The 16,115-nt window shown below is 41.5% G+C and overlaps 1 protein-coding gene across 5 annotated transcripts in view; it reads left to right on the forward strand.

Moving 5' to 3' along the window:
• sox6 (SRY-box transcription factor 6) overlaps positions 1 to 16,115 on the forward strand; it is a 519,057-nt gene that overhangs the window by 25,459 nt on the left and 477,483 nt on the right. For 3 of the 5 annotated variants that reach the window (XM_067993894.1, XM_067993896.1, XM_067993901.1), the window contains exon 2: positions 472 to 559. The exons of the other annotated variants lie outside the window; for them this stretch is intronic. The gene's annotated coding sequence lies outside the window, so the exon portion shown is untranslated. The remainder of the gene's footprint in view (positions 1 to 471; positions 560 to 16,115) is intronic. 5 annotated transcript variants of the gene reach the window in all.

The raw sequence follows: 16,115 nt of genomic DNA on the forward strand, positions 1-16,115 counted from the left end.
TAGTGACTGTCTGCAGGCTATCTGGCAGTGCAGGGCACCAGTCCAAGGCCCGATTTTGATGTCCACACCTACACACTTTCCAGCAGGAGTCGCTGGATAGCAATCAGCAGCAGGAACCCTAGCTCATCTTTTGCCCTCTTAACCATGTTGTGCTGAGGCCAATTGTAACACTTACTGTCACCCCAGGTAAAAACAGCTAACTCAACATAGACCAGAGATCAAACTTGGCACCTTCCTAATCTGTATGGCTGAGTAGCACACTGGGCAGTGCATCAGCAACTGATCCACAACTATTTTTCTGAGTTGAAGACTCTGTAACGCAGCATTATTGCACCAATGCTCTATTTATTCAGTGGGTCAGATTTATTCAGTTGAATGGATTTATCCCAAAAGACGGTGGTAATATAAAAACAGATGTCTTATTGCTTATTTTATCCAGGAAGAAATACTTCTTTTTTTTGTCCACTGCAGATTTGGGAGTAAGTGACTGAGAGCACAACAAAGAACCTGGGAGTGAGTGGCAGAGAGAATAACAGAGCGAACTATGAGCACCTGAGAAGTGAGTGATAAAATGAATAACAGAGAGAATTATGAACACCAGAGAGAGTGACAGATAGAATGACAGAGAGTAAAGCGTACCTGGAGTGAGTGATGGAGAGAAAAACTGATGCCGAGGACTGAGTGACAAATAATAATGGATACGTGGAAGTGACAAAATAATAGACAGAATAGTAGGTACGCACAGTGCATATCAGTGAGTGATGGATTGTGATTCGATTGAGGATACCTGATGACATTATAACACACAAACACAAACCTTAAACCATTTATTGATGGCAGCAGAATCACCCCCTTTAACTCACCCCTAGGTAGTTATATAAGTCAGGCCCTTTTCAATATGGTTATGGGGTAGGTGACTTAGGACAAATGCATTATGACTGACAATGATGTTAGACTTGAAAGTTTACAGTACAACTGACAGCTTACATGGTGTTGTGAGATTTTAATTCTTGCACAGTGTTTATACATTGTTCTACTTCTATTTTATGAAATGGTTAGAATATGCTAAAACACAAGGCATTATTTTTCAGTTTCACAGTTATTTAGTGTTATGTGACAAGACCATACCTTTTACTTTCAGCAAGAAACATTGGTCTAGCGTCACAGTGCTAAAAAAATGTAATCTTTTTCTTCAGCGTAAAACTGTGTGAAAAAATTAAGCAACCACAGCAAAAGCTAGTTGCATGAACAGAAAATGTAACCTCCACCAACGAACCTCAAAGAGTAAAAATGTAGAACTTGTAAATGTCCTCCTACATATTGAATTTTAAAAAAATCAGAAAGATGTATCTCAGAGATTTCAAGGTACACTCAAGGGGTTCAGATAATGGGATAAACAGCACAAGTTTCCCAATCGCACTTGTGCCACCTAGCACCATGATTGTGTTGATAGCTGTGTGACACACTCCAAGCCATCTGTTATTCTCTATGGCCTGGAAATGACACAGTGCGATATTAGCATGTGCGTTTGTATGAAATTACTTTGTCTGCTATTTTGTTGGAGCCATTAACCTGGTTATTTTAAATGGGTTAACACCTCCATTATTATAATGGACAAAGTCATTTCATTTAAATGCATTAAGCATTCAGCAGCTATTATCAAACAGTGTAATTTTAAGCTTATGTGTTGTACAATGGAAAAGTGATGTGATAAAGAACGTATGAGACTAGTGTCTGGTTAATATTTCTGTACAGTGCTGAGAGCTGGACCCTGGTGTAGGCACCTGAGTGGAGGCTGGATACTTTTGGAACATATGATGTGGAGATGCCGGTGATGGACTGGGGTTGACAATTGTAAACAATTTTACAACACCAAGTTATAGTCCAGCAATTTTATTTTAAATTCATACTGTGGAACATACTGTGCGAAGAGGATGCTGGGTATTAGCTGGGAAGATTGAGCAATGAACACGGAAGTATTGAGAAGGAATGGCCTGTGTGCACTAACAGAACATATAGTAAGGAGGGTGCGACAGGCAAGATACATGTGTTGTACGGCTGAGGTGGTGGAATGAGCCCCATTGGGAAGAAACTTGTGTGGAAATCCAGTCCAAAGCTGAGATGGTAGGGACAGCCTATGAGAAGACCTGTTTGGAAGTATGATAATGGACAGATGACCACAGGAGCTGATAGAGGAATGAGCACAGTATCATGGTCTTGTAGCATCTGTGGCTAACATGGTTATTAGCGAATAATATATTGTCAAAACAATAATCATATTTTATTGTGACTTTCCTGACAATACCACATATAGAATCATAGAATCATACAGCACAGGATGAGACCATTTGGCCCATCAGGTTACAGGCGTGGTGCTGTAGGACTGCTAACCGTTGTACCATTGTTTAAAAAGGGAAAAAGGGATAGACCGAGTAATTACAGGCCAGTCAGCCTAACTTCGTTGGTGGGCAAATTATTGGAAAAAATTCTGAGGGACAGTATAAATCATCATTTAGAAAGGCATGGATTAATCAAGGACAGTCAGCATGGATTTGTTCAGGGAAGGTCCTGTCTGTTTAACTTGATTGAATTTTTTGAGCAGGTAACGATGAGGGTAGTGCATTTGATGTAGTCTACATGGATTTTAGCAAGGCTTTTGATAAGATCCCACATGACAGACAAATCAGAAAAGTAAAAGCCCCTGGGATCCAAGGGAAAGTGGCAAGTTGGATCCAAAATTGGCTCAGTGGCAGGAAGCAAAGGGTGATGGTCGACGGGTGTATTTGTGACTGGAAGGCTGTTTCCAGTGGGGTTCTGCAGGGCTCAGTACTAGGTCCCTTGCCTTTTGTGGTGTATATCAATGATTTAGACTTAAATGTAGGGGGCATGATTAAGAAGTTTGCAGACGATACAAAAATTGGCCGTGTGGTTGATAGTGAGGAAGAAAGCTGTAGACTGCAGGAAGATATCAATGGACTGGTCAGGTGGGCAGAAAAGTTGCAAATGGAATTCAATCCGGAGAAGTGTGAGGTAATGCATTTGGGGAGGGCAAACAAGGCAAGGGAATACGCAATAAATGGCAGGATACTGAGAAGAGTAGAGGAACAGAGGGATCTTGGAGTGCATGTCCACAGATCGCTGAAGGTAGCAGGACAGGTAGATAAAGTGTTAAGAAGGCATATGGGATACTTTCCTTTATTAGCCGAGGCAGATAATACAAGAGCAGGGAGGTTATAGAACTGTATAAATCACTAGTTAGGCCACAGCTAGAGTACTGCGTATAGTTCTGGTCACCACTTTACAGGAAAGATGTGATTGCACTAGAGAGGTTACAGAGGAGATTTACAAGGATGTTGCCAGGGCTGGAGAATCTTAGCTATGAGGAAAGATTAGATAGGCTGGGGTTGTTTTCTTTGGAACAGAGGAGGCTGAGGGGAGATTTAATTGAGGTGTATAAAATTATGAGGGGCCTGGATAGAGTGGATAGGAAGGACCTATTGCCCTTATCAGAGAGGTCAATTACCAGGGGGCATAGATTTCAAGTAATTGGTAGAAGGGTTAGAGGGGAGTTGAGGAGAATTTTTTTCCCACAGAAGATGGTGGGGGTCTGGAACTCACTGCCTGAAAGGGTGGTAGAGACAGAAACCCTCATCGCATTTAAAAAGTACTTGGATGTGCACTTGAAGTGCTGTAACCTACAAGGCTATGGACCAAGAGCTGGAAAGTGGGATTAGGCTGGATCGCCCTTTTTCGGCCGGTGCAGACACGATGGACCGAACGGCCTCCTTCTGTGCCATAAATTTCTATGACTCTGTCCCTGTGCTGGCACTTTGAAAGAGCTATCCAATTAGTCCCACTCCCCTGCTCTTTCGTTGTAGCCCTGCAAACTATCCTTTGCAGGGACAATGACCACACGTCCTAGTGGTAGGGTTATCCTAAGTTGTATGTACTTTATTTCCTTGGATGAATAACATTTGATTGCACACCTAGAGGAACTGACGGTCCCAGCACCACACACAGACCAGTGCTATCAGTCAGTGAGGTTGAAGTTTTCTGCACTTTTGTGACACTGATGAAGAAAATAAGAACCAGTTGCACTCATCACGGTGCTGGTTGCTGGAGTAGTGACAGCACCACTGCCCTGCCAGCCCTTGCTCTTGTCAGCTCCAGAGAGCAGCAGAGAAGCAGTTTGCTCCTGACAGCAGACAGCCCCTCTGCTGGGCCCTGGTTTCATGTTACATTAAGTATTAGTGCTGTTCTTTCAGGAGCCATCATGCTTTGACATCAAAGATCGACTTGCAGGGCAGTCCTAGGTTAGTCCTGATTTCTGCTCGAACTTTTCAGGCATGAAATGAAATATATATGATTAACCTAAGGCTGGGAGTGCGACAGAGTTTTATCCTGATTTTTTTTAAGAGTGGGTAATTTCCATTTAATTATATATATTTTAGAGAAATCCCAAGGAATATTTAGCACATAAATTGAGGTATTAGGGAATGAGGTGCTTTGTTTCTGAATCAGGTGGCGATGTCCTTAGAATGGAGTAAACTAAATCTGCATTTACATTACCAGTTTGTTGCTGATGACAGGCCCACCTATAGGTACTGCAAAGCACAAAATAAAGGCCGTTTCTGCAAGTGTGTCTGGTTTTGGCACAATCTCTCAACAAGTGCACAGCGGACTTGCTATTGGAGGCGGAAGTGGACATGTTTTTTTGGCCATGGTGGGCTGATCAGCAGAAGCACTCATGCCTTCCTTGTATTGGCCTGTATTTTTATGATCACAGGCCTGTACAGATTTTCTGCAACCATTGGGGAAGTTACTGAACCAGCAAAGCAGTGACCTTAAACCAACAGTACATATGCACAATCTTTCTAAAGCAGATATGGCACTGAAATAGGGAATCAGTAGTGCAGGACCATTTCCCATAACTGCGCTCCAGTTGGCCTATAGCTGTTGGGCCCTCCACCCTCCCAGGCCATTTCAGTTTCACTTCTACCATTGCTGCATTTTGCAGGTGATGGTAGACTATTGGATCTTTTGCATTATAATCCGGATCTTGGGAGAGCAGCATAAGTTGTTCTGCTGATCTCCCTGTGAGTCGATCACAAAGGACATGCATCTTCACAGGCTGGCTGTGATCCTATGCCCAGCATGTAATGCACAGAGTGTTGATGCTGCATTACAACATCAATATGAAGATAATAAATATGTCTGCGCTTGGTAACGTCATGATACACGTCATAGTGTCATCAAAAGGCAATGCTTCCACCACAGCAGTGCACTTACGAGCACCATTAAGTCCGGCAGCAGCCAGCAAAATCCAATGAAATATGGGTCTTCCTTGCTGCCAGTGTGAAACATTGCAACAGGTTTACCTTGATGTGGTTGGTGGCTGTGGAGGACCCAGGCTACAGTAGTTGGCACCCTGAGAGAAATGTAAAAGCTGATGATATTACTACATCAAAGACAGTATTTCATCACACTCTCTGTTCAGGACTTGTTGCATACATTTTTTTATTAATATTTTTAATGTCTATATCATGGTGATAAAAACGGCGATTATAGGGTGTGGGTTAGTCACAAGAACAATCATTTTGATTACACAGCTGCAGTGAATGAACGGCAAATTGGAGACTCCAGTTAAGGCTTTTATTTGTGAAATGTATAGTGTTGCTTCTGCAAGTATGTGGGACATGTGACATTGTTTCACATCAGTAAAGATGCAAGCACCTATCTTCTAATCTATACCTAGGAAGATGCCAAAAATACCAAATGCGTTTTTTAAAAGACAAGTTTGGAGCCAATGTTTTGATTTGATTCTTCATCAGACTGTGAGAACCTGCTGTTCTTAGAGCTGATTTGACACGCCCACTCCCCCTTCCTCCAATGATAAACTCAGTTGCCTCAGAACCAACTTGGAGTACAGTTTAAGCAGAGAGTCTATGGGTTTTGTTTGTTTTGGGATCATATCTGTAGGAACGAGCCCAATGGCTCAGTGAGTAAATACATTGTATGGTATGACCCTGCAAAGCAGGAAGGCACCAAGCTCAATGTCTGGTCTCTAATGAGTTAGCTGGAGGATAAGAGGTACTATTATTGGTCTCAATCACCCCTCACTAGGTAGGATAAAAATTAGCCTGGGTCTCATGTCCCTAGCTGAATAAAAGATTGTGTTGGGTGAGGATAGAATTGAGTATGGCTTTGGTGCTATATTTAGTTAAATAGCCTAATAACAGCTACGGTCTAGGAGATGAGGGGAGAACATTAAAAAAATATTGTACTTAGTTACTCTACAATTCAGTTTCATTGTTTTGGTACTCAGTTGAAAGGAGCTTGATTTCCAACCATAGACATAAGCTTTGGCAACATTTCCCATCATCATGATTCACCTGGCTCCATAGGGGGAATATTCTGGTCGATCTCAGCTAGACAGTCTCTGGATCACAGGGATCAAAGCAAGATGTTCATTTCAGGTAGTATGGGGGGAAAGAAACAGGGGATTGACATCATCCAGCCTGACAGAATGATAGTTGGTGGTCTTTGAGAAATCCATCGCTTGGGCCTTCCTGACTGGCAAGGTGGAAATCATAAAAATAAATTCCACTGGCATTGAACCTGCTAACCTGTGCACCTGCCTAATGACTAAGAGCTTTAACCTAATCAATATGATCATAAAAAATAAGGCAGTTCTGCAGGAGAGTGTCGGGGGAGAAGATCACACAACTCACATTTACCGTATTATAAAGCAGCACAAAAAAACAGGCACTAACCATAATACGATAAAGTTAGAGGAAATAAGGCACAGGACCTCACCCCCCCCCACCCCCCCCAGAGTGCGCCTGCTGTCCTGTTAATGAGTAGAAATGTATTAAAGTACTTGTCGTGCTAATCGTACGGAGCTCTGGTCCATTCTGCAGGGTTAGGGTCAAGCATTGCTGTAATATGTGTTAATGAGATTTGATTGGATCTCTGTGTTGGCCTATAAAAACAGTTTTAAAAATCAGTAAAAGTCAACCATGTCACATACTTTTTTTTAGTCCACCCCACCTACAAAATGCTTGTTATTTTTTTTCTATTTACAGGTAACAGGAACCTTTCTTGCATTGTTCAGTCCCCACCCCGCACCCCGAGCTTGAGAGAAATAACTCCCAATGGCAAATTTGTGGTGGAAATTTTGAAATTTTTTCTAGCAAGTTTGTTTTTTCAAAAACAGCTGGCGCGGGCTGGGGAATAAAAAAAAAGAAACCAAGTGACGTTTGTTTTAATTCCTTGATGTTGGGAACGTGTTGAATCCCGGAGCTGCATCGTAATCATTACTCGCTGGGAATGAATGGGGTGAAGTTGCTTTTATAGACTCTATCCCCCCTCCTTCCCCCACCCCTCTAAACTGTGGCGTCAGCTTTACCACAAATACTTTCTCAGTGAAATCAGCACCATTACAATAAAATGCTTTATTGTGCTTTTGGAAAGCGTCATGCACAGGAAATCACAAAAATAAATTCAGAATGCACAATTCAAGGCCTGTAGAGTGTATATCACTTAGACAGTCGTTAGTCAGGCCAAAAATGGAATTTGTTGTCTGGACTAGCTCTCTTTTATTTTGGAGCTTGTAACTCTTGGAATAATTGGTAACTGAAATTGTGTATTGGAACATTAATTATATCAGAATGGTGGTACAGTAGCTGTGATACATGCTTTTTTCTTTGTTAAAATCTCCAAAAAGAAAGGCTCTGGTAAGCTTGTATTCAAGGCGTCAGCTTTTTAAGCAAAATTAATATTTTACTAGTGGAGCCTTAAAATCATTAGTAAAACTTACTGACCTGTTAGCGAACTCCCACATTTAGTGTGACGACGCATAGTCCATTTGTGAGGCCATAAAATAATGAGACATTTCTATGTGACTACAGAACACAAGTTATTAAAGTTTAATTTACTTTTTCATGCCAGAGTACACAGCAATGCAACCTCTGCGTGCCATGTGTTTTATCGCTAAGACATTAAAGTAGCATCTCCAGAGCTCTACAAGGTACTGGCTCTAGCTGGTAGGTAATAATTATCGTAAATTTATCCAAAAAATGCGTAAATACTGAAAGAAAAAATTAATACGCAGAGAGGCAGAATGAGAGCGAAAAAGAAACTCAGAGTAATACAGGGATAGATAAATAGACAGCAAATAAGAAATGGGAAGAGATACAGGCAGTAAGACACAGAAAAAGAAACACAGAGAATAAGACAGGCAGAGAAATACAGTAGGACAAATAATGAGATAGATAGCGTAACACACAGAAAGATGGAATCAGACATTAAGAGTAAGACAGAGCTATAAAACAGAAAGAAGCAGAGAGTAATACAGGAAACGGGATTCGGAGAGAGACAAAAAAAATACCGGAAATAGATAATTATATAGACGGAGAGTAAGACTCAAACAGACAGAAAACAGACTAAGCCAGAGATAGTGAGATAGAGATTAGGAACAGAAAGAGACAGTGGTGGTGAGATAGAGAACAGTACATATTGTATTGTTGGCTCTACCTTGATCTTCAGAAATGGAATGTGTTCCATTATCAGCCCATATATGAAGTCAGCATTCATGTTGTTATCAGCACCATCCTCAGAATGTAGGCTCAAAACAAAAGTGTTGAGAATAAGTACTTAGTTCGCAGAGGGGTCATATCTTGGATTTGACTGCTATTGTAAAGTCAAGCTTAAAGTACAAAAGTGAGTCAACAATGATTGTCACATGGGATGTCTGGTTGACCATTATTAGGAGGCACTCAGGTCTGATCCACTATATAAAACTTGAATGTCCTGACTCTCCATTTACTTCAGATCTTCAAACCTTTTATCTCAGAATGTCCAACGGGGAAACACCTAGTTGTCCATTACATTTTTATGTTATTGAACAAATCTCACATGACATGCACGGCTAACCCCTCCTTCAATATATATTAGACCATCCTGAAGAAAGTCTCTTCTCTGTGCTGACTGTAAGTGTCCTCAGTGAAAGATATGGATAGTCTTAACCAAGTTTCCAGTGGACATGCACCTACAGCACTGAAGTATCCACAATTTTGCTCAGAGAGGCTGGCGTGGGAAATGGAAATGTCACACTCGTGCAGTCAAGATTACTTTCCTGAGGTTGGGGTTAAGGTATATTGCTTGGGTAGAGTAAACTTTGTATCTGGTGTGTGCATTCAATGGCAGCATTGAATACCAAAAATAGAAATGTATTCCATTCCTAGCACTGAAAGCCTCATTTTGATAAGCACAAATTCTACCCGAAAGTATCTTATTATGACTTTCCCTTCATTAGTAGTAGTCTTATCACTCAGAGCACTGTTGCCCATGGTAGTTATACTCATTTGTTTGCTTCAAGCAGTAAATTCCTTCCACAGAAAACAAATATACAGAGCATAGCCATGCACTCAGTTCTGCTTGTTGTGAAGTTTATGTTTAGATTTCCTCATCAATGCCAGACAAAACTATTAGATCAACGGGTGCAATTCAGACTTCTTTACAAGGGTATCTTTGAAATAACTGGGCACTCGTACAAAAGAGAGGAGGGGGAAGAGGATGTGTTTGAACCAGGAAATGATCAGGACCCCAAGAGATGGCTGCTCCAGACAACCACATAGGACCTCCAACCTCGGAATTTACAATCTAGTTTTCTTATATCACATTCTTCCATACACGGTGGTATCTATAAAATTTCCAGACTCGGTTTCTAAAAGTATTGAGCTCAGGGATAAGGTTAGGGCGGAAGGGATCCATGGCATAGAATTGCATCACTAAATATTTCTGTGGCAGAGAATTACCAGTGATTATTTTGAAGAGACCTTGAGGGTTTAAAAATGCTTTTGCAGAGTATCATTACTCTAGTGCATTCTCAGAATGGATTTCCCTTGCTCTTATTGCAGCACCAACACATTTCATTTTGTTGGATCCCCATACAGTTGAGTCTAATTGGGGTTAAGTAAACTCTATTAAGGACTTTGACTTGGATCAATCTTAACCTCACATTTGCTGATGCTAGAGTAATTGACTTACATATACTTTTCCATATCTCAACACACAGATCAATAGCAAGGTCCTTAGCCCATACCTGACAAAGTGCCTTTACACATGTGACGTTTCTTTCCCGATGAGAAATTTATAGAGCAGTGAAACAAAGTGCTCACCCTCCTGATTAGCTATGGATAGTTTTTATGATTTCCTCAAAATAGGTGGGCAATTTAAGTAACCCCCACCATACTATTTATATAGCAGCACTCAACCAGAGATATATGAATCTTTGATCATATAATTTAATTTTTGTCAGAAATGATTCAAGAGTGCAAATAAACTCTTCAATTAACCCAATTTCTGCCTATGCCCACTATTTTCAATTGACAGTCTTGCCCTGTGACAAAATTAAGATTGTCAAATTGGTATCTTAGAAACAATACCTCCAGGACTTGAGCACATAATCTAGGCAGATACTCTAGTGCAGTTTTGAGGGAGTGCTGTATTTTTGGAGATGCCTTCCTCTGGATGAAATTTTAAACTGAAGCCCTGTCTGCCTTTTCCAGTGATTCAAGATCCCATGAAACTAATTAAAGATAACAAGGACGTCCCAGTACCCTGGACAACATTCTTTCCTTGATAAGCATCTCCACAAAAAAAATTAACTGGTTAACCATTCATTGCTGTTAATAGCATCTTGGTGTAAGCAAAATGGCTGCCACATTTCCCTTCATGACAACAGTCAGTACTCATCAAAATAATTAATTGTATATAAAGTACATTGAGATATTTCTGAGAGATATATTAAGGTGCTATATAAATACAATGTTCTTTTTCCTTTTAAAAATGCCCACGGCTATAACCAATGATGTGACACGCTGCTCTGTACAGCCAACTGTGGCTTTTACCATTGGGATTGGTCAAGAGATGAATGATGCCATAGCGTAAAGAGGCCAAGCTTGGAACGTACACCAATTCATTTCTGTAAACAGTCAACCCCAATGTTGGGTGGGGGAGGACTTCAAAGAGATGTGATCATAACCAATGTGCAATATAGTGCTTATATATGTAGAGTAACCCCCTAAAATGGAAAGTTCTTTGCGTGCATTCACCACTATCAATTGAACATAGCAGGGAATACAAAAAGTTTAAAAAGCGTTTGAAAATTGAGCGCTGGCAAACCATTTCTATTATTATTTGTTAACATTACAAAACTGTTAAATAGGAACATATCACTTTTTATTACTTTTTTTTACTGTGCTCCTGAGAGCCATTTTCCAATTGCAGTGCAGACAACATGGCGGCCCAGCAGAGTAGATGCTCAGGGTATGCATGGCCATTATCATCACAATATCATTAAATATGGTTGCTGGCATGAGAGAGGAGAAGAGGGGAACACAGATTTTACACCTTATTTTAAAGCAGTTGCATTGCGTTTGCACAGAAAACATCAATAGCGCCATTTAAGGAAAAAAAAAAATTTCTCTGGTTGGAAGCCCAGTGTTCTAGCACTGTAGCTACTGAGCAACCTTGAAGTTTTCATGTTTACATGGAAAGAATCAGTCAAACTCAAATTTGGCCATATATCCTCAACAATGGCAAATACATTGACTTATGCGTGAACTAAGTTAGCAGATTGTCAAATGTGGAATGAAAAACCCTCAAAATGTTAGCCAAACAAAGCTGTGAGGTAGCAGCTGGCTCTTTGTCTAATGTCTAACAGCAAAGTACTGTAGTACATTTCCTTTGCAGCTTTCAAAATATGTACGTTCCCTATCAAATAACCTCTGCAAAAGTAACGCTTTGCAAACTGCTTTCAGTGAATGTTATGAAGTGGAGTTGTAATTTTGAACTGAACAGCAGAGCATCTCTTTATTGGCAGTATTCTGTGGAATAATCTAAAATGCTGTACCTCTGCTTTGAGATAGATTTTATGCCCCCCATAGGATTTTTTTTAAATGATATGTCTCAACAACAATAACAACAACAACTTGCATTTATATAGCGCCTTTAACGTAGTAAAACATAACAAGGCACTTCACATGAGCGTTATCAAACAAGATTTCACACCGAGCCACATAAGGAGGTATTAGGGCAGATGCCCAAAAGCTTGGTCAAAGGGGTAGGTTTTAAGGAGCATCTTAAAGGAGGAAAGAGAGGTAGAGAGGCGGAGAGGTTTAGGGAGGGAATTCCAGAGCTTAGGGGCTGGGCAGCTGAAGGCAGGGCCGCCTCTTCGCACAGTATGTTCCAAAATTGGGGTGCACAAGAGGCAAGAATTGGAGGAGCGCAGAGATCTCGGAGGGTTGTAGGGCTGGAGCATGTTACAGAGATAGGGAAGAGCGAGGCCATGGAGGGATTTGAAAATAAGGATGAGAATTTTAAAATCGAGGCGTTTCCGGACCGGTGCCAATGTAGGTCAGCGAGCACAGAGGTGATGAGAGAACGGGACTTGGTGCGAGTTGGGATACGGGCAGTAGAGTTTTGGATGAGCTCAAGCTTACGGAGGGTGGAAGATGGGAGGCCAGCCAGGAGACCATTGGAATAGCCCAGTCTGGAGGTAACAAAGGCATGGATGAGGATTTCAGCAGCAGATGAGCTGAGGCAGGGGCGGAGACCGGTGATGTTACGGAGGTGGAAGTAGGCGGTCTTGGTGATCGAACGGATATATGGTCGGAAGCTCATCTCAGGGTCAAATAGGACGCCAAGGTTGCGAACAGTCTGGTTCAGGTGCAGACAGTGGCCAGGGAGAGGGATGGAGTTGTTGGCTAGGGAATGGAGTTTGCAGCGGGGACCAAAGACAATGGCTTCAGTCTTTCCAATATTTAGTTGGAGGAAATTTTTTCTGATCCAGTAATGGATGTCGGACAAGCAATGTGACAAATGAGAGACAGTGGAGGGGTCGAGGGAGGTGGTTGTGAGGTAGAGCTGGGTATCATCAGCGTACATGTAGAATATGTCGTTGTGTTTTCGGATGATGTCGTCGAGGGGCGGCATGTCGATGAGAAATAGGAGGGGGCCAAGGATAGATCCTTGAGGGACTCCAGAGGTAATGGTGTGGGAGTGAGAAGAGAAGCCATTGCAGGTCGCATTGAGATTTAGCACTGCACTTTGCTAATATTGAGCATTCAGAATAGTTGAAGCTGAATTCTGACGTCTGAACTTCAGCTCTAGGCAGGCAAGGAGACCTCTCAAGTTTAAATTCAGGTTTGGCCCAGAATAAATTTCACTAAAAGCCAGATTGAAAATGTGTCATCAAAGATAAAGTTACAGCCTAATCCCCAGTACCCTTATTCAGACCTTGCCACAAGAAAAATTAACAGATACCACTCAATGAAAATAGAAGGTGATTAGAGACTTCAATGGAAATAGAAATCGGGAGAGATGTAAAACGGGCTGCCGATTCGCTATCAGCCGTTTTACACTATTGCACAAAGTCAAAATTCCCCTGTGGCACATTATTTGGAATGTACGGGATCAAGCTGATGCAAAATATATGTAAGTGTTCACATTGAGACATCAAGAGGTTTGTCAGACATTCTGCTGGTACCCTCCATGAGTGACAGGTAGAGATAGTTTAACAATTTAATGGCAGTACTGTAGCAATGCTAGAGTAAATGAAAAGACATCATCAGCACAGAAATGCGGCCGACCTTTCCTGCGCCCCCACCCAAATTTCTTAAAGGAACTGATTAAGTGACATGGATTAAATAGAAGAAGTCAATATGTAACATCAGGAGTGGAGTCATGAATTTGAAAAACAACAACAATTTGCATTTATATAGCGCCTATAACACAGTAAAACGTCCCAAGGTGCTTCGCAGGAGCATTATCAAACAAAATTTGACACCGAGCCACATAAGGAGATATTAGGACAGGTGACCAAAAGCTTGGTCAAAGAGGTAGGTTTTAAGGAGCGTCTTAAAGGAGGAGAGAGAGGTAGAGAGGCAGAGAGGTTTAGAGAGGGAATTCCAGAGCTTAGGGCCGAGGTAGCTGAAGGCACAGCCACCAATGGTGGAGCAATTAAAAATGAGGATGCGGAAGAGGCAAGAATTGGAGGAGCGCAGAGATCTTGGAGGGTTGTAGGGCTGGAGGAGGTTACAGAGATAGGAAGGGGCGAGGTCATGGAGGGATTTGAAAACAAGGATGAGAATTTTAAAATTGAGGTGTTCCCAGACTGGGAGCCAATGTAGGTCAACTATTCTTTGTCAAAACTGCTTAACTGCTTAGTCTTTCCTTCCTTATAGAATCTTCAGTCTTTTAAAACCCAAGCTTAGCACCACAAAGAGGGTCATTTGGTCCATCCTGGCTCATCTATCTAGAAAGACCCTGTTTCCCCCCCTCCCCCTGCCCCCCCCTCCCCCCCCATCACAGCATTCAATTCTATTTTAATTGATACTGGGGTTTTTGTCTCCACTAGCCCACCAGGAGGTCCATCCGAATACTGATCACTCTGGGTGAAGAATGTCCTGACGTCAGTCCTAAATTTTCTTTTTGGCACTTTGAACCTGAACCTCCTTGAGCTATTGCCATGGTTTAACTTGTAGCAATGTTCTGGATTTATCTTTTTTTATATTGCCTATTGTACTAATCACTATTTCTTAATTCATCTCAACTATTTACTTTTTTCAACCGTGGCGGTTTACTGCACTATATACATTGATCCTTCACCTAGGTTTTTCAATAAAACGTGGTAGGCCTCATTAGCCCAACTTAGAAACTAAAGACTTTTGGCTTTGTCAAAAGAAACAAGTAGCTTGTGGAGGTCTAGCTGCCTTGTTTAATGCTGCCTAACTGCTTCACACATGGTCATATTCCTGAGAACAGAAAAATAGCTGGAAAACAAGCTTCCCAAATAAAATCACAAAGCTGGGAAATATTAAGCTGAAATTGGAATCTCTACAAATCTATATGGAAAGTTATAACAAAAGGCAGAAAGCAAACATATTATTCATTACACTTTAGGATGTCAAGGCCTAAGAGAGGGTGCAGAAGAGATTTACTAGAATGGTGCCAGGGATGAGGGACTTCAGTGGAGAGACTGGAGAAGCTGGGCTTGTTCTCCTTAGAACAGAGAAGGTTAAGGGGAGATTTGATAGAGTTGTTCAAAATCATGAACGGTTTTGACAGAGTAAATAAGGAGAAACTGTTTCCAGTGGCAGAAAGGTCGGTAACCAAAGGACACAGATTTAAGGTGATCGGCAAAAGAGCCAGAGGCGACATGAGGAAACATTTTTTTACGCAGCGAGTTGTAATGATCTGGAATGCACTGCCTGAAAGGATGGTGGAAGCAGATTCAATAGTAACCTTCAAAAGGGAATTGGATAAATACTTGAAGGGAAAAAAATTACAGGGCCATAGGGAAAGAGCAGAGGAATGGGACTAATTGGATAGCTCTTTCAAATAGCTTTGGCATAGGCATGATGGGCCAAATGGCCTCCACCTGTGCTGTACCTACTATAATACTATGATGTCATCATGCATAACATGCCCAAAGTAATTAGGTAAAATGCTTCTCATTGATTCCGTTCTTGATCTACACACGGGGCAATTTTACCTCCTTTCTTCCCGTAGAGAAGGCCTGTGCTTCCTCCAATGGCAAGACTGCGGGAACTCACTGTATGGGGAGATCACAAGAGACCACAGTACGGCACTTTGGAGCATCAGGTATTTGTGCCACTGTGCCACCAATGGCTAGGACAAAATATTAATGAGCTAAAAAATTTGACTGACTGAGGATCTTTTCTCTAGAAAAGAGAAGGCTGAGGGGTGACCTGATGGAGGTCTTTACGATAATGAAAGAGTTTGATAGAGTAGACGTAGAGAAAATGTTTCCACTTGTGGGGGAATCCAAAACTAGAAATCATAAATATAAAATAGTCGCTAATGAATTCAATAGGGAATTCAGGAGAAACTTCTTTACCCAAAGAGTGGTAAGAACTTGGAACACGCTACCATAAGGAGTAGTTGAGGTAAATAGTATAGATGCATTTAAGGGGAAGCTAGATAAACACATGGGGGAGAAAGGAATATAAGGGTATCTTGATAGGGTTAGATGAAGTAGGGAGGGAGGAGGCTCGTGTGGAGCATAAATGCTGGCATCGACCAGTTGG

Source organism: Heptranchias perlo, chromosome 12 (genome assembly GCF_035084215.1).
Source record: "Heptranchias perlo isolate sHepPer1 chromosome 12, sHepPer1.hap1, whole genome shotgun sequence".
Lineage (NCBI taxonomy): Eukaryota > Metazoa > Chordata > Chondrichthyes > Hexanchiformes > Hexanchidae > Heptranchias > Heptranchias perlo.